This window comes from Taeniopygia guttata, chromosome 26 (assembly GCF_048771995.1).
Source record: "Taeniopygia guttata chromosome 26, bTaeGut7.mat, whole genome shotgun sequence".
In the NCBI taxonomy this organism is placed as follows: domain Eukaryota; kingdom Metazoa; phylum Chordata; class Aves; order Passeriformes; family Estrildidae; genus Taeniopygia; species Taeniopygia guttata.
In genome coordinates this window covers 3,221,719-3,239,735 of record NC_133051.1, presented here as the reverse complement: position 1 = coordinate 3,239,735, position 18,017 = coordinate 3,221,719, and the positions used below count along the sequence as shown (strand labels likewise).

The window sequence follows — 18,017 nt, the reverse complement described above, 5'->3', positions numbered from 1 at the left end:
TTTACCAGACTCCTGTCCCCATTTCCCAGCCGAAAGAGAGGAAGGCTCGGAGGGAAAAGTTTGCTTGCTTGAAACCGTTTTTCTTTAATTAATTATTTATTTTTTAATCCCCGGAGAGATTACCAGTTGTGTTTACAAGGCAAACTTGAAAAGCCCTATTCAGCACTTCGTGCCCCTGGCTATTAGGTGGCATCGATTCACTCCTGCAGGCCCCGAGAAATGGGGAATTCTGCTCCTTGTGGAGCTTTTATTTGCTCAGCAAACACGGCAATCCTGCAGCGCTGTGTGTGGCTGCGGGACAGAACCAAACCCACCGAAATACGTGTCCCTCCTTGTTGGAACTCAAAATGTCCCTCAGACATTTTTGGAGGTTCCGGGCCCAGGTCAGAAGCATTTGAGACCCTGGCAGGCAGCTGGAAACAGCTGTGATTTTGGGTTTGAACCATGGAATGATTTACCAACCTTGCAGGAAGAACAAGAAGTCACAAAAGTTTAGATGTTATAGTAGAAGTAGCCACAAAGTAAAGGGAAGAATTTTTGAGTGCTGTACAGGGGGGTTTTGGTTTTGTACATGGGGTCAGAGGGTTTAAGATGGAGGGATTTGGGCCTGCCCTGTCCTTCTTTCTCCTTCCTTCCCTCCTTCCGTGTTCTTGGTGATGTTGGCACTCACGGGTTGGTTTAGAGTAGAAAAGCACCATTTAATATAGGTAATGGGCATTGGGGACAAACTGTAACACGTAACACGTAATGTACCATATAAAAGATAGAAAAGCACCATTTAATATAGGTAATGGGCATTGGGGAAAAACTGTACCCATGTAACACGTAATGTACCATATAAAAGACAGCAGCAGCCCTGGGCAGAGGGGGAGAGAAGAAGCAGTCGGGAGTCAGAGAGGATGTCAGGGTGTGTGTGTGCCTCTGCCTGAGCTGGGAGCAAACTGCAGCAGCCCCAGAAGAAAATCTTTTAGATAACTTGCAATAAACTGCCTTGAGACCGAACAACAGAGACTGCTGAGCCCTTTGGGCTTTGGACTCTGGCACAGGCTGTGGCAGGAGGAACCCTCTCTTGCCAGCTCCCACGGGAAGCCACCCCTGACACAGGAGTGGGCTCTCACACAAGGGACCTCCTCACTCATTGGGCAGGGCTGGACCACAAAGAGCCAATCCCTGGGATGCAGCTGCAGGCCTCCCCAGGGCCAGAGCGGTGTCCCTTCCACCTGGGCTTGCCCTCAGAGCTCCCAGACACGGAGGGAAGGGGAGCAGTGAATCTCCATGGGGCTGCTCCTGAAGGGATCAGGGAGAGATTCCTTCCTGGCTGTGCTTTCCTCCTCCATTCCCAGTTTTGGAGCTGCTCAGGAGGACATGATCCTTGCCACATATGCCACATCAGGAATTGGCCACCTTGATGTGGGACCTCAGAGCTCATCCCATGTCCATGACCAGGATCTTAGAGCTCATCCCATCTCCATCATGAGGGTCCTTAGAGCTCTCCATCCCGTCATCCCATCATCCCGCAGCTCAGGGACATCTTCAGGTTGCTCCAAGCTGCCTGGGACACTCCCAGAGATGGGATTCCCAGCTGTGCCCGCTGCAGGGATGGCAGGAAGGGAAGCCCTTTTCTGGATGCACATTCCCACTCGCTTTGGAGCTGACAACGAGCCCAGTAGGGAGCACACAAAGGACCTTTGTTCTGCCCCGGGATATTTTGCCTTTCTCTGCTCCCTCAGCTCTCCCTCGGCTCCTGGTGAGCTCAGGGCAGTTCTGAGCACGGCATCCCAATGCCAGCCATTATTCCAGCAGCTCAGAACACTGGGCACTTATTCCCTAACCTGGGAGAAGTGGCCAGTGCTCAGCTGCAACAACAATGGGGCCACTGCTGGCCAGTTTGGCCACCCCGGTGCTGGGGGAGCTCAGGGCTGGCATTGTCCCCACCCCGATGGGGTCGTGTCAGTGCTCCCCTGGTACCTTCAGCATCCCCAGGGCTGGAGCAGCCTGGATCCTGAGGATCCTGAGGATTCTGAGGTTCCCTGCACTCAGGGATTCACAGCCAGGTACTCTCACTGCTGGTTCACTCCAGAAGGGCTGGAAGTGGGAAAACTCAGCAAAACTCAGCGGGATTTTCTCCCTCAGACACAATTCTGAGGATTCTGAGGTTCCCTGCACTCAGGGATTCACAGTCCCTGCTAAGCAGATGCCCTGCAGTGCTGGTTCACTCTGGAAGGCCTGGAAGTGGGAAAACTCATGGGGAATTTCCCCCTCAGACACAATTCTGAGGATTCTGAGGTTCCCTGCACTCAGGGATTCACAGTCAGGTGCCCTCACTGCTGGTTCACTCCAGAAGGGCTGGAAGTGGGAAAACTCAGCAAAACTCATCAGGATTTTCTCCCTCAGACACAATTCTGAGGATTCTGAGGTTCCCTGCACTCAGGGATTCACAGTCAGGTGCCCTACACTTCTGCTTCACTCTGGAAGGGCTGGAAGTGGGAAAACTCAGCAAAACTCATCGGGATTTTCTCCCTCAGACACAATTCTGTGGATTCTGAGGATCCCTGCACTCAGGGATTCACAGCCAGGTACTCTCACTGCTGGTTCACTCCAGAAGGGCTGGAAGTGGGAAAACTCAGCAAAACTCATCGGGATTTTCTCCCTCAGACACAATTCTGAGGATTCTGAGGATTCTGAGGTTCCCTGCACTCAGGGATTCACAGTCCCTGCTAAGCAGATGCCCTGCAGTGCTGGTTCACTCTGGAAGACCTGGAAGTGGGAAAACTCATGGGGAATTTCCCCCTCAGACACAATTCTGAGGATTCTGAGGTTCCCTGCACTCAGGGATTCACAGTCAGGTGCTCTCACTTCTGGTTCACTCCAGAAGGGCTGGAAGTGGGACCCAGCATCCCCAGGCGCTGGAGAGGCAGGGAGGAAGGTGTCGAGCTTCCAGAGGCATCCCCAGCCCCTTCATTTATCTCTTGCTTATCTCCTCTCTTTATTCTGTCTCTCCATTTAAGCTGAGACTGTCAGCACCAACCCTTTCTTTCTGGCTGGATGGGGAGAAGATTCCTGGGAATAAGAGCCCAGATCCCACCAGCCTCCCTCAGGAATATTCCCAGTGATGAGCCTGTCACTCACACCTCACACTTGGGGTGTGTCGGGTCTGCTGCCTTATTAAAGTTGTTTTCTTTCATCCTTTTCCTTTTTTTCCCCCCATTTTTCCTTTTTTAAATTAGACTTTCCTTCCTTCCCCAGCCCACACAGAGCTCCCAGAGCTGCAGGCTCGTCTGCAAGATAAGAATTCATGGAAAACCAGGATTCACTTTCCCTGCAGTGGTCAGGAGACGTTTTCCACTCTGTTGAACAGGAATTTTCCTCCAAGTGACCCAAAGCCTCTTCCTGGTACAGGAGAATCCTCATTTTGGGTGCAAAATGAGGATATTTGGGAAAGGAATTCTATGAGCTGCAGGGTGGGAGCGGCCCCAGGAGCCGGGTTTGACCCGGGGTGTGACACAGCTCGGCAGGGACAGCTGAGCACAGGGATCCCAGCCCAAAAAAAAGATATTTAAAGCAGCAGCAATGACATCCCAGACACCCGATAGCCCCGTGGAATTTGGGAAATGCACAGGGAAAAGGAGGGGGACAAAGAGCAGCACACAAATGGTGGAGAGAAGAAGGGGAAGGCAGATCCTTGGGAAGAGCTTTTCCAGAGGGATCCTGGCCTCAAAACCTCTGGACAGGATGAAATTTCCCAGAAAAAAAAAACAAACAAAAAAAAACCCAAAAAAACCCACCAAACAAACAAAACCCCCCCACAAAACAGTTGGAATCTAAACAAAACCCCACATTTCTGTGGAGGAGCAGCACCAGGAGCACTCGGAGCAATTAAGAGCTGGGCTCTTTGCCATGGGGTTTCGAGGAGACTGGAAATGTTTTGTCTTGCTCTGCCTTGACAAAAGGACTTGGAAATAAAAACCTGAAACCTCTGCCTGATTCGCTTCACAGCCTGGAGACACCTGGATTTCCACATCCTGGAGGAAGAGCTGGAGGGACTTCACATGGGATTATTGCTGCCTCCTCTCCCAGCAGGATCCCAGCTCTGCTCCAGCAGCTCCTGCACCATCCCCAAACCACCCTGGGACAGATTTTCCTGCAGGGCAGGGATGGAATGAGAGGGGAAGGTGCTGCTGACCTCCCATCCCTGCTCCTGTCACTCCCAGTCCCATCCACAGCCGGGGCTTCCTCCAGGACAAAGCTCTGGAGCAGCAGTGCCACAGTTTGGCATTAAAGGCGCAAAAACCCCTGGGCTGAAGGGCTTGAAATCTGATTTATTTAAAGCCCTGCGAGGGCCACGTGGTTGGGAAGGAGGGAGAAAACCCTGCCAGGCTCCTGCTCTGACTGCACTAAGCTGGGATTTAACCTTAAACCAGCCCTGCACCCTCCTTGGAGGGGCCTGTGCTTCTGGGGGGATATTTCCCCTCAGATGGTGCTGCCATAATTGTGAAAAACGCCAATCACTTGGTTTTTAAAATTTTAAAAGTTTGATAATAATAAAATGGTGATTAAAATAATAATATAATTTGAGTAATAAAGTTTAGAGTTAGGACAATTGTAAGACAATAAAAAGCAAAGAATTATGGACGTCCAGATGCTGTTGGACACTAAGTCACGAAAAGCATGTTTTGTGAACAAAAGAATTACTCTTAAAACAATACACTTGTTGCAAGAAAAGCCAACAGAATAGAGAGATCCCAGGTGCAATAAACAGATTATTCCTGCCTGAGTGCAGGCTCTGCTCCCTTTCCCGGGAAGGAAATGTTTCGGGCCTGTCTGGAAGCCGGCTGAGCAGGGAGTGTTTGGATAAACCTTGCTCCTCGTTAAACTGTAAATGCCATCTGTGCCACCCCGCCAAGGCCAGCCCCGTGTCCTCAAAGCTGCGGCGTCACTCGTAGACAAAGCAAAATCTTGAATTGTTGTGAAATAATTCAAGAAAATAATGAATTTATCCCTTTATTTATTTTTTTTTAAGATTTTTTTTTTTGCTTCACTCCAAACTCTCTGCTGTAAAAGCCTCGCTGGGGGAGGGAGCCCTTGACAAGCCAGGCTGGTTCCTGCACAAGCCTTGGAGAGATAACAGAGCCCAGAGTGAGATAACAGAGGGAAAAAAAGGGATCTACCCCAGGAAAATCACGGCTGAGCCCTGAGGCTGTGGGTGCTGCAGGCTGGTTGCATTAAAGAGGCATCAGAAGCGGAAAATAATGGAAATTAATTCATATTGTGCTTTTCCCCCCAATCCAAATCAAAACACAGACAAATTTCCATGTGGTTTTCACAGGAGTGGAGGAAAATCCACACTAAAAAAAGGGATGACATCGAGCTGGGACTTAAACACTGTCAGGAAGAGGAGAGGCCTTGGACACTGCAGCCTGCTCTGCATTAAAGAGGCATCAGAAATGTTAAAACAGTGTAAATAAATTCATATATTGTGCTTTTCCCCCACTCCAAATCAAAACATAGACAAAATTCTATGTGATTTTTCATGGAAGTGGGGGAAAATCCACACTAAAAAAGGGATGACACTGAGCCGGGCCTTAGACACTGACAGGGAGAGGAGAGGCCTTGGACACTGCAGCCTGCTCTGCATTAAAGAAGCACAAAAAAACGTTAAAATAGTGGAAATAAATTCATATATTGTGCTTTTCTCCCCACTCCAAATCAAAACATAGACATATTTCCATGTGATTTTCATAGGAGTGGAGGAAAAATGGGATGACACCGAGCAGGGCCTTGGACACTGTCAGGGAGAGGAGAGGCCTTGGACACTGCAACCTGCTGTGCATTAAAGAGGTGTCATAAATGTAAAAATAATGGAATTAAATTAATATACTGTGCTTTTTCCCCAACTCCAAACAAAAGCATAGAAGAATTCCCCAGTGGTTTTCATGGAAGTGAAGGAAAATCCACACTAAAAAAGGGATGACACTGAGCCGGGCCTTAGACACTGACAGGGAGAGGAGAGCCCTTGGACACTACAGCCTGCTGTGCATTAAAGAAGCACAAAAAAACGTTAAAATAGTGGAAATAAATTCATATATTGTGCTTTTCACCCAACTCCAAAGGAAAACATAGACAAATTTCCATGTGTTTTTCATGGAAGTGGAGGAAAATCCACATAAAAAAGGGATGACACTGAGCAGGGCCTTAAACACTGTCAGGAAGAGGAGAGGCCTTGGACACTGCAGCCTGCTCTGCATTTAAGAGGCATCAGAAACATTAAAATACTGGAAATAAATTCATATATTGTGCTTTTCATCCAACTCCAAATGAAAATATAAAATAATTTCCATGTGGTTTTCACAGGAGAGAGGAAAATCCACCCTAAAAAAGGGATGACACTGGGGAGGGCTGTTCCAAGTGCATCCAATCCTCTTCTCCTGCCTCCCAGCTGATAAGGAAACGCTGGAGGTAAATCAGGATTATAACCCCGAGGTTTGAATAGATGAGGGATTTTGAATCTCTCAGCAGGGCCTCCCAGTGCTCCCAGTTTGCTGTGGTTCAGCACTGGTGTGGCTGCCTGTGCCCGCTGCAGGCTGGGCCTGCCACGCTATGATAGCATAATTAGTGGCACAATTAATCGTTAATCAGGGGGGATTGGGAGGGATTAAGCGCTTAACCAGCACACTGCTGCTCATGGTAATTTATAAAAATGCTCCTTCCCCCTCCATGCTCTGCTGTGTTTGCCTGGAACTCAAATGCCTCAATTGGGCCTTTTCCAGGCACTTTTCTGAGGAAATGGCTCTGCCCATCCCCATGTGTGGGGAATTCGGGGAAATCCAGAATATTCCAGGGGGGTCTGCAGGGACAGGGCACCCACGGGACATCACGGGAGTGATGGGACAGCAGGGGACAGTGATGGGACAGAGATGGGGAAGTGAGGGGGACAGAGATGGGATAACAAAGGGACAGTGAGAACACAGAGATGGGACGGTGATGGGACAGAGATGGGATAACAAATAGACAGTGGTGGGACAGTGAGGAGGCAATGATGGGACAGAGGTGGAACAGAGATGGGGCAGTGAGGACACAGAGATGGGATGGTGATGGCACAGTGATGGGACAGTGATGGGATAACAATGGGACTGATAGGACAGTGAGGGATGGCATGGGACAGTGATGGGACAATGATGGGACAGTGAGGGGGACAGAGATGGAATAACAAAGGGACAGTGAGGGGACAGTGATGAGATGGCACGGGACAGTGAAAGGACAGTGAGAGGGCAGTGGTGGGACAGCAATGGGGCAGTGATGGGACAGTGATGGGACAGTGATAGAATAGAGATGGGACAGTGACAGGACAGTGATGGGACAGTGATAGAATAGAGATGGGACAGTGACAGGACAGTGATGGGACAGCATGGGACAGAGGTGTGACATTGATGGGACACTATGGGACATTGATGGGACATTGATGGGACACTATGGGACACTATGGGACAGCTCCTGCTGCTCCTGCTCTCCCCAGGGCTTTGGGAGCCGCTGCTCAGGCAGAGGATGTGGCAGGGAGGCTGTGGGGGTGGTGTTGGGCGGATTTGTTAAATTCACTTTGGGCGCACAGAGACTCTCCCTGCATTTTAATTTGGATGAAACACAAACCAGGCTCTGGGTATAACCAAAACCTCCAGTTCTGCCTCCTCCTCCTCCTCAGAGTCCCCAGGCACACCAAGACCATTTCCTTGGTTCTGTTGTTTATGGATCGTGGATCTACTGGATCAGGACTGGATCCTCAGTTTCTGGGATCTCCTGAAGATCCCTCTGGATCTACATTTGCTCCAGCACAGACTTAGCCCATAAACCACCAACCTAAAAGGTTTTCCACCCAATAACTCCAGTCATAGATGGCATAAATCCAAGCTCCAGGTGATGTTCCATGATGGAATGCAGGAAAAAAAAACCCCAAAGTGCTGAATTTATATTCCTGTGCGTGTTCCCGAGTGCAGAATCGAGGCTCCTGCTCACAAACCTTGTCAGATTTAGCAACTAAAAAAAGCCACGGCTCCAAGAGTGGGAAGTGCTGGGAGCAACAGGAGAGAGGGGAAAGCTGGGGGGTGTTTTGAGGATAAATCCCCCCAGGATCAGGAATCCCAGCCCCTGAGTGACCGGCACATTAATGCTGCCCAAATAATTAAATAGAAAATAAACCACTAAAATCGAAATGGAGAAAGAGCAGAAATAAAAGGAACGCAGGGAATGTTTCCCTGCTTCCCAAAAAAGGCACATTTTGATTTCTTTGGGGGTTTCGGTGTTTACGGTCGGCTCCAGCAGCCTCTCCTTTTAAATGGAGCGATTCAAGGCAAAATCACCACAAAAAACTGCTCAAAGTCGGTGCCCTGCCCCACTCCAGCTGGGAAAATTTGGGTTGTTTTGAAGGAAATGGCTGAGGATTTCAGGGATTGAGGAAAAAAGAGAGGGAGATGGTTCATGGAGAGGGTTCAACAATAAAAACACTGAAAAGATACCCAAAAGATGAATTAAATTCATAAACCCCAGAGCACAGCGAGACAGAAGCTGTTTGATTCAGACCAGCAGATCCTGCAGAGAGTTTTAGGCCTCGGGTTTGAGATCCAGAGCTGCCAGTGACGGGATTTTCCCAACCCCAGGAACTAAACTCTGTGCCTCAGTTTCCCAGCTGATAAATGAAGATGACAAGAGCGGTGCAAGGGTGGAATGTTTGGATGTCACCAATAAAATTAATAAGGGAAAACATGAAAAAATTAAAAACTGACCAAATAATGAATTGAAAATGCCATTAATTGGAGTGTCTTCATTAACAGCATCCTTCCAGGATGCCCACAGGTGCTCAGGAAAGGACAGTGATTCCAGCCTCACTCCATCCTGTTTTCCCCTCTCTGCATCTCAGCAGCAGCTCAGGCCATCCAGGTGTCCCAGCAGAGGTGACAGGGACCGAGCTCTGACAGCTCTGGATTGGGAATTTACCACCCAATTTATGATTTTTGTTGTGGCAGTGCCTGCAGGCCCCAGGGATGGAGGGGCCACGGTGACAAAGGAGGAATTGTCCCTGGATTAAACCCACACAGGGAGAGGAAAGGGAAGCAAACCCAGCTGAGATCCCTGAAATGTCCCATCTGAGCTGCTCCTGGATCCCAAAAAGCAGCAATCTTTGCAAACAGCAGCTCAAACTCTGAACACTTCCCAAATTATTTCTGCCCCCAGCACCCTGGGGGTGGCAGGGACAGCAGAAAATGGGAACAAAAGCCACAACCAAAGGCAGAATTGCTGGTGCTGGCAGAGGGCTCCAAGTTGCTGGAGCATCCTCCTGCTTCCCGAGTCCTGCCTCCACCTGGAGCTGTGCTCTGCACCCAGAGCTGCAAGGAGAGCCCAGCTGCTGCTCAGGTGTGGGAAGGAAGGCCCAGATTTCCAGCAGGGATCAGGGAGAGATGTGGGGAATGCAGCTGGGAAAATCCAGCTGTAGCTGCTGCGGCTCCGAACTCATCCTAAAAAATCATGGAAAGGCAGGAGGAAAGGGAGCACGAGGCTGTGTGGAGGGAGGGAGGTGAAGGACCAGCAGACAGATGAGAGGTGGCAGTGGTGGCAGCGGCACAGATGAACCCCAGCCCTCTGCCAGGGCTGCTCCGTGCCTCGAGAATCATCCCGCAGCAATTTTCTCTTCCAGCCAGACAGGAGATGGGAGCCAGAGATTGGGAGCGACCAAGCAAACAAGCAGCAGATGAGCAGCACTGGCTGTGGGCAAAACGCTGCTGCCTTGGGAGGAACGCTGGGCTGGGAGATTGGGAGCGGGAGGAGAGGGCAGAAGATGCTCGGGCTGATTGCACAGCGACTCTGCAAAGTTAATTGTTCACCAGGTTGGGATCTGGGCCACATCCATCAACAGGCTGCTTCCTGCCATCAGCTTTCCTGGACAAACAGCAGGAGCCAGTGGATTTAGAGGGGAGCAAAGCCAGCAGGGCAAAGCTCTGCCTGGACAGGGTTCGCTGCCAGCAAAGGGCCCTTCTCCAGCAGAGCTCTCATCGCCTCCCTGCCCGCACGGCGGCAAACCCAGCCCAGCAGAGCTGAGCTTTTGGGTGTCAGCACACGAATTACACAGAGCTGAACTCGCTCCAGGCTTGGGATCTCCTCTGAGCTGAGCCAAGCTGCCCTGTCCTGCTGCCTGAAGAAGCTGCCTCAATTTCCCTGAGGATGGAAGGAGAATCTGGGAGGCTCCTACTGAGCCTAAGCCCTTTTGGAAACTCTTACTCTTCTTGGACATGACTCCAAACACACAGATCCCGGCTTTTCTGGAGATTCTCAGCCCTCCTGGCCCAGACCTCAGCTCTGAGGTCATGAGGAATGTCCCAGGGTTTACAGGCATTGACCAAATATTCATTTCTCTCCAGAAGGCCGGACCAAGGGGATGATGGTCTCAGTGGAAACTGCAACGTGGATATTTTAGTGCATGTGGTGAGTGGACACCCAGGGTTCTGCCTGACCAGGTGGTGGGACAGGGAGAACAGAAGGATCCTCATGGATTTGGGAGATCAAAACTCAGCTGAGCTCCCTCAGCCATTTTGCCTCTGTGTTTTGCCCTGTGCAAAATGCAGCTGCTCTCATTTGCCTGCTCTGGGTCCGGTGAGGGAAGGCAAAAAGTGTCCCCTGCAGCACCCTCTGCACCCCAGCCTGTCCCGAGGGGACAAGTGACACTGGCAAGGAATGCACATGAGAGGCAGCAGCTCAAGATTTAAAGCAGCTCATTTGGAAGCCAATGAAAAGCAGCCAGCTGCACTTCAGCCACCTGTAACTACCAATGTGTGACACCATCCCTTCCCTCTGTCACCCTGTCACCAGCACAGCCTCTCTGAAGGGCCCATTCAGGCCTCCACAAAGAGCTGCCTCAGCAAAAGGGGCAGGGAGATGAGGATTTCAGTGCTTCCCATCCCTGCCAGCATCCCAGAGCTCTGCAGAGCTCAGGGAGCAAAGCCCTGAGAACAAAGCAAGGTCAAGAGTTAACAGATGGGGGAACTCGGCCGTGGGGACACGGTGGTGACGTGGCCAAGGCCAGGCAGAATCCGTGGCAAGGCTGTGGACAGCGGGAGACCTCCAGAGCCCTGATTAGTTGTAATTTTTTTCTCTCTTTCTCTCTATCCCAGCAGGATGAGAGAGGAGGAACTCCCAGGATTGCTGGCAAGGTTGTTCCACTACTCATTTATTAAATGCGCCCACTTGGATGTGGTACTGATATTTTCCAGTGTGAGTGAGTAAGCCTGGGAACTTGGGAACAAATCTGCGAGCCCTGCCTGGAGCATGGACACCAAAACCTGCTCAGAAATCTTCTGGCATGACAGAGAGCCTGAAAATCGGCAAACTCTGAGCTGGGTGCCTCACACGCTGAGGAAGTTCCATGGATGGGGTGAGCCAGGTGCCCTCCTATTCCTGCTGCTTCCTTCTGGGACTCTTGGACATCCCCTCCCACCTTTTTCCAGGGAGGGAAGGATGCTCCACGCCCACACATGCTCTGAGATCTCCGTGCCACCTGCGTGTGCCCGCTGACACGATGTCCATTACCCAGCGGGCAGATTCCTGGAGGGAATCTCTTCAGGATCATGGGAACTGCTTTTCCCGACCTCTCCCCTGCCCCACAGGCACTGTCACAGCCTCGTGAGGCTGGAAAACAGGACTCTGCTTGCATTCACCACATCTCAGCCCCACATCCCAGCTCCACACCCCAAATCCGCCCCACACCGCCGAGGAGGGAATTAATTAATCCCAGTTCCTTGCAGGGCCCTGTTTGACGGCTCTTGCCCTTTCACAAATCTCATCCGGAGGCTCCAACTTTCTGCCTGATGTTTGTTCAAAGCTTTTCCCCCTTCAGGCACCTTCTCCAAGCCTGGCACACGTCACATTGCACCGCTGCTTTCCTTGATGCACGGCACAAAACCCAGCGCCAGCAGCCCCAGGCCTGACCCTGATTTGTTCTTCCTCTCAGAGCTGATGCCACCATTGTGCCAACACACAGCCCAGGCTGTTCTCACCGAGAGATGAGGCTGTTAAAGCTTTCAGGCTGGCCTGGCACAGAGGGCAGCTCTCAGGGGGCTGTGTGGGGACAAAGATGGGGACACATTCTGGGGCACACCCCCGGGAACTTGTCACAGCAACAGGCAGCGCTGGGGACGTGCAGCTGGTTGTGACAGACACCAAAAACTGCAGCGCCAGGGGAATGCCGAGCTGCCAGCCCGGGGCAGGGCTCCCTCCCGAGCCAGGGACCCACGGGACAGACCCTGCGTGTCACCCCCGTGCACTTCCACGCTGAAAGGCTCCCCCCAGGCCCCTCACAGCGGGACCCACCCAGAGGTGCCCGTCAAAATCCAATATTGGTGCTGACCTGAGCTCCCTGAAACAGATTTACCACCAAACACGCGCAGGAATTTCCCTCACCAGGGAGCACCGAGGTACAAATCCGTACCGAGCTGAACCCTCCCTCTCCGCACCTCCAACTCTCCCCTCCTCTCGCACTTTGTGTCCCGCCAGTTCCAAAAGCAGCGGCCATGGCCCCCGGAGGGGCTGGGGGGCAGGCAGGGACCCCGGAGGGGCTGGGGGGCAGGCAGGGCTCCCGGAGGGGCTGGGGGAGCGGGCAGGGACCCCGGAGGGGCTGGGGGGCAGGCAGGGACCCCGGAGGGGCTGGGGGGCAGGCAGGGACCCCGGAGGGGCTGGGGGGCAGAGCAGGGACCCCGGAGGGGCTGGGGCAGCGGGCAGGGACCCCGGAGGGGCTGGGGGGCAGGCAGGGCTCCCGGAGGGGCTGGGGGAGCAGGCAGGGACCCCGGCCCGTGGCGGGGTCACCCCGGCACTCACCGGCCGCCGAGCAGGTCGCTCTCCCTCCTGCCGTGTCCCTTCCTCCTTCCTGCGGGGCAGAGCAGGGGCGGTGCTGCGGGAGCCGCGGGGCCGCTCCGGGAACGGGGCCGGGCTGCGAGCGGAGCGGGGCCGGCACCGGAGCGGGACCGGCACCGGAGAGCGGCTGGAGCGGGGCCGGTACCCGAGCGGGGCGGATGCTGGAGCTGGCGCCGGAGCAGAGGAGGGTTGGAGCGGTGCCGGTGCCAGGGCACGGGAGAGCTGGAGAGGTGCCGGTACCGGAGCAGAAGAGGGTTGGAGCGGTCCCGGTGCCGGTGCCGGGGGAGGGTGAGCGGTGCCGGCGCTGAGCAGGGGGGAGTTGGACCAGAGCCGGTGCCGGTGCCGGAGCACGGGGAGCCGGAGCAGTGCCGGTACCGGAGCGGAGCACGGGGAGCCGGAGCGGTGCGGGTACCGGAGCACGGGGAGCCGGAGCGTTGCCGGTACCGGAGCACGGAGAGCCGGAGCGGTGCCGGTGCCAGTACCGGAGCACGGGGAGCCGGAGCGGTGCGGGTACCGGAGCACGGGGAGCCGGAGCGGTGCCGGAGCGGAGCACAGGGAGCCGGAGCGGTGCCGGTACCGGAGCACGGGGAGCCGGGGCCGGAGCGGGCGCGGTGCGGGACCCGGCGCGGTGCGGGAGCGCTGCCGGCGCTCGGCTCCGTGCGGCGCTGGCTCCTCCCCGCCGCAGCCCCGGGATAAGGAGCCCGCTCGGCCCCGCTGGCCCGGGATAAGGAGCCGCTCGGCCCCGCTGGCCCGGGCAGGAGCCGCGCACGGAGGACACGGAAAGGCGCAAACAGCACCCAGCGATCCCGGCCTCGCACTCCAGCCAGGGGAGCTCCCTCCTGCGGCTCCTCCTGCTCCTCTTGAAGCTCTGAGCAGAACCGGAGCAGCCCGAGCCACCGGGATCCGTGGGGGTTTCAGCCTCTCGGGGTTGTGGATTTAGCAGCGGCTCCCCCACCCATTCCAGCTCCTTGTTGTCTTATATTTAGTCAAACATTCTGGCTTCGCCAAAAATAGAGCAGCCATGGAAATAAATCAGGCGGACTGGAGGTGCCAACATTGTCTGCCTGAAAGTAATTAATTTTTTATATCCTCGCCTATATTAATCCTCGCTTTCCCTCCGCACACCGCCCTGTCTGTCAGCAGAGTTGTTGTAATTAGTGCCGAAATCTGGGGGATTTGATGGAGGTTTAAGGTGGTGGGGAAGGGCAGGGGGAAAGCAGGGCAGGGAAGGCAGAAAATCCATCTCCACAGAGTGTGGAGAGTGGGAACACGGAGGACGCAGCAGGGCTGGCAATGAGGATGGAAGGGAATGCAAGTTCTGTGGGGGAAAATCCTACATTTAGGGTCTTCTTTCCAGATATTGATATTCCACCAAAAATAAAACTGTCCAGGAGACACAAATGTGAGCTTTGCTGCCAGAACTCCTCTTCCCCTCGTTCCTTTTGAATGTGGGAATCTCGCCGGACTTGGTGACTCTCATTTCTCATCTCAGAACCACCAGGCTGGCTGGGAGACACCTCGAGGAGTGCGAAAATGCTTCCCAGATGGCACCACAGGAGCATCAAATCCGGATCCCTGTGGAGGGAAGGGATGTTCTAGAAGGATCCATCTCCTCTGGTCACTTTAGCCAAGCCCAGGCCAACATCCCTGAGGCCCTCAGCAATGTCTGAGCACCCGGGAGTGGGGTAAAACCTTCAGCAGCAGCTCTTCGGTGGGAGCAGGAGCTGAACCAACAGGCTCTGAACCGGGGCTCCCCTCCAGAAGCAGCTGGGGGGTTCAAAACTGAGGCACGGTGACCCATGGGGACGTGGTGGCTTTGCAGCAGGGCTGAGATGCCGTCCTTGGTGACACAGGGTGAGCAGCTCGTTTGTCACCTGCGTCTGATGGGGATTGGCACCCCTGGCTCTGCAGGGCTCAGGGAGGAGCAGAAAAGGTGGGGCCAGGGGTGGGGTGGTGGCCACGGTGTCAGGCTGGGTGTGACATCCAGGGCTGGGTGTGACATCCAGGACTGAGTGTGACATCCAGAGATGTGTGTGAAATGCAGGGCTGTGGTGTGACATTCACAGTTGGGGTGTGACATCCAGAGCTGTGTGTGAAATCCAGGGTTCTGTGTGACATGCAGGGCTGTGTGTGACATCCAGGGCTGGGTGTGACATCCAGAGATATGTGTGAAATGCAGGGCTGTGGTGTGACATTCACAGTTGTGGTGTGACACCCAGGGCTGTGAGTGACATCCAGAGCTGTGTGTGACATTCACTGTTGTGGTGTGACATCCAGGGCTGGGTGTGACACCCAGAGCTGTGTGTGACACCCAGGGCTGTGAGTGACATCCAGGGCTGTGGTGTGACATTCACAGTTGGGGTGTGACATCCAGAGCTGTGTGTGAAATCCAGGGTTCTGTGTGACACCCAGGGCTGTGAGTGACATCCAGGGCTGTGAGTGACATTCACAGTTGGGGTGTGACATCCAGGACTGTGTGTGACATCAAGGGCTGTGGTGTAACACCCAGGGCTGTGTGTGACATCCAGGGCTGTGGTGTGACATTCACAGTTGTGGTGTGATACCCAGGGCTGTGTGTGACACCCAGGGCTGTGAGTGGCATCCAGGGCTGTGGTGTGACATTCACAGTTGGGGTGTGACACCCAGGGCTGTGTGTGACATCCAGGCTGGCTCCTGTGGACGCCTGTCCTCCCGTCACCCCTGGTCAATGAGTACCCGGTCATGTGGGTGCACAGTCAGCGCCCTGTGAGTGCCCGTCCCGCTCCCTTCCTGCTGCTGCCTGCAGAAATGGCCTCTCTGGGTGGCTTTTCCCCACATCCCAGTCTCTGGCATGGCTCTGACTTCCACATTCACCCGTCTCCTCCGTTTAGAGGGGAGATGTCACCCTGGGGGAGATGTCGGGAGCACTTCTGTGTCATTCCCGGCTCGCTGCAGCTCCAACAGCTGCTGCCACACCTCCCACGCCACAGCTCCATAAATCCAGTTTGGAACTGAAAGGAAACGAGATTCCCAGGAAAAGCTCCAGCAAATCAAGCTGAAGGCCCCAGACTGGATCTTCAGAGAAACCACAGAGAGAAAGCAACGTGCAAAGGGCAGGAATGTTAGAGCAATTAGGGGACAGAGCCGTGAGCTCGGTGCTTGTGTCACCCCAGCTGCTCGGTGGTGCAGAACATTCCTCATCAACACAAATTACAGCCATGGGCATGCCAGGGATTGCTGCGAAAGCCTGACAGCCCCGGCTCTGGAGGAGGATGTGAGAGGGAGAGAGCCCAGAGAGGAGAGGAGCAGAGGGATGGGGCTGTGATGGTGTCCCAGCATGGGGGGCTGTTAAATCCGGGACCACAGTGGGGCAAGCACATTTCTCTCTGTCCCTCTCAGGATTTTCACAGAGCTGCACAGAGGGAAATGAAAGAGAAAACAATTTCTATTTCTGCTCCTTGTTTTTCCCATGTGGAATGTGTTGGGAGAATTGTTTACCTGGGGTGATGCTTGGTTGGATTCTGGTGAGGATTGTTTGAGCCTGGTGGCCAATCGAATCCAATCCAATCCAATCCAATCCAATCCAATCCAATCCAATCCAATCCAATCCAATCCAATCCAATCCAATCCAATCCAATCCAATCCAATCCAATCCAATCCAATCAATCCAATCCAATCCAACCCACCTGGGGCTGGACTCTCAGAGAGGGTCACGAGTTGTGTTAGAGTTAGAGAAAGTAGTATGTAATTTTAGTATCCTCCTTTTATATAGTATATTAATGTGTTTTAGCATAGCTATAATAAAGAAATAATTCAGCCTTCTGAATTGAGTCAGACATCGTCATTTCTTCCCATTGGCTTCGCCTGCATTTACAATACCACACTCCCGGTACTAAAAGCGATTTCAGCATTTGTTATAATAAAAAGAAAGGGGTTTAAAGGGGGAGTTGTCAGAAATACAGTACTCTACATGCCATAATACACCTAAAGTAAACTGCACCACCCCCAGCAAAACAAGCCAGCCTGGACAGAACTGTCATGGGCCAATCAAGCCCTTAAACCTTCATGCAAATGAAAGATCCGAACAGAAACCAATCCAATGGGACAAAAACAGGGAGAACCTGGAACGTCGGGACCATCCAGCGTCCTCGAATCATCCCAAAAGCCCCCTTGTTTTAGGCTGCTGAAATCACCCGGGAGTGTGGTCCCAGTGGGGAAGGAACAGACAGGACCTGCTCCAGCTGGCACTGTGCTGCTCCACCAGAACAGCGGGGTCTGCTCTGGCACAGGGAGGTCGTCCTGCGACCCTGCTATTAAAACATATCATTTATACAAGGGCTGTGTGGGGAGGTTCCAGGATGTCACAGTGGGGTGTGAGGAGGGCTGCAGGGCAGCCTGTGACATCCATGAGGGGCGCTGGCTGTCCAGGGCCACATCACCCCCCAGCTCCAAACCGAGTGTACCCAGCAGGCAGCTGTGTCCCTGGGGAGAGAGCTCCGGAGCTTCGATCTGCAGCAGAGGGAAATGAAGCAATGGGCAGCAAATGAAAGTCAATGGAACCTGACAAGCTCCGACTGAATCCAATCCTGTGGAGAAACAGCAACAGGAATGTACCTGGGCTCTTGGGGGGGAGGGGGGCGGTCAGTTTTTCACCTGTTTTCCTGTTGGACAGGGGTTTCTTCAAACATTCTTTGTCCTACCGCAGCTCATGGGGGGGTCTTTTTATTATCCCACTGTTTGTGGTCCCGTTTATAACAGTGGGGAGGTGAGGAGGGGCTGCAGGGGCCTGGCAGACTCTGCCGTGGGATCCACATCACCCTTTGTGACAGCTCCAAACCGAGCTGTACCCAGCAGGCACCGCTGTGTCCCTGGGGAGAGCTCCGGAGCTTCGATCTGCAGCCCAGGAGAGCCCCAGCAATGGGCAGCAAATGCAGAAAGTCAATGGAACCTGACAGCTCCGACTGAGGCTGTGGAGAAACAGCAACAGGAATGTACCTGGGCTCTGGGGGGGGGGGGTCACATTCACCTGTTTTCCTGTTGCAGGTTTCTGGGGGGGTCACATTCCCCTGTTTAACTCCTGCAGGGCTCTGGGGGGGTCACATTCCCCTGTTTTCCTGTTGCAGGTTTCTGGGGGGGTCACATTCACCTGT

General features: G+C 53.6%; 1 protein-coding gene across 1 annotated transcript in view; it reads right to left on the bottom strand.

Moving 5' to 3' along the window:
- CDK18 (cyclin dependent kinase 18) overlaps positions 1–12,984 on the bottom strand; it is a 34,496-nt gene extending 21,512 nt beyond the window's left edge. Inside the window, exon 1 of the mRNA XM_030291981.4 lies at positions 12,853–12,984. The gene's annotated coding sequence lies outside the window, so the exon portion shown is untranslated. The remainder of the gene's footprint in view (positions 1–12,852) is intronic.
- Between the last annotated feature and the right edge of the window lie 5,033 nt (positions 12,985–18,017).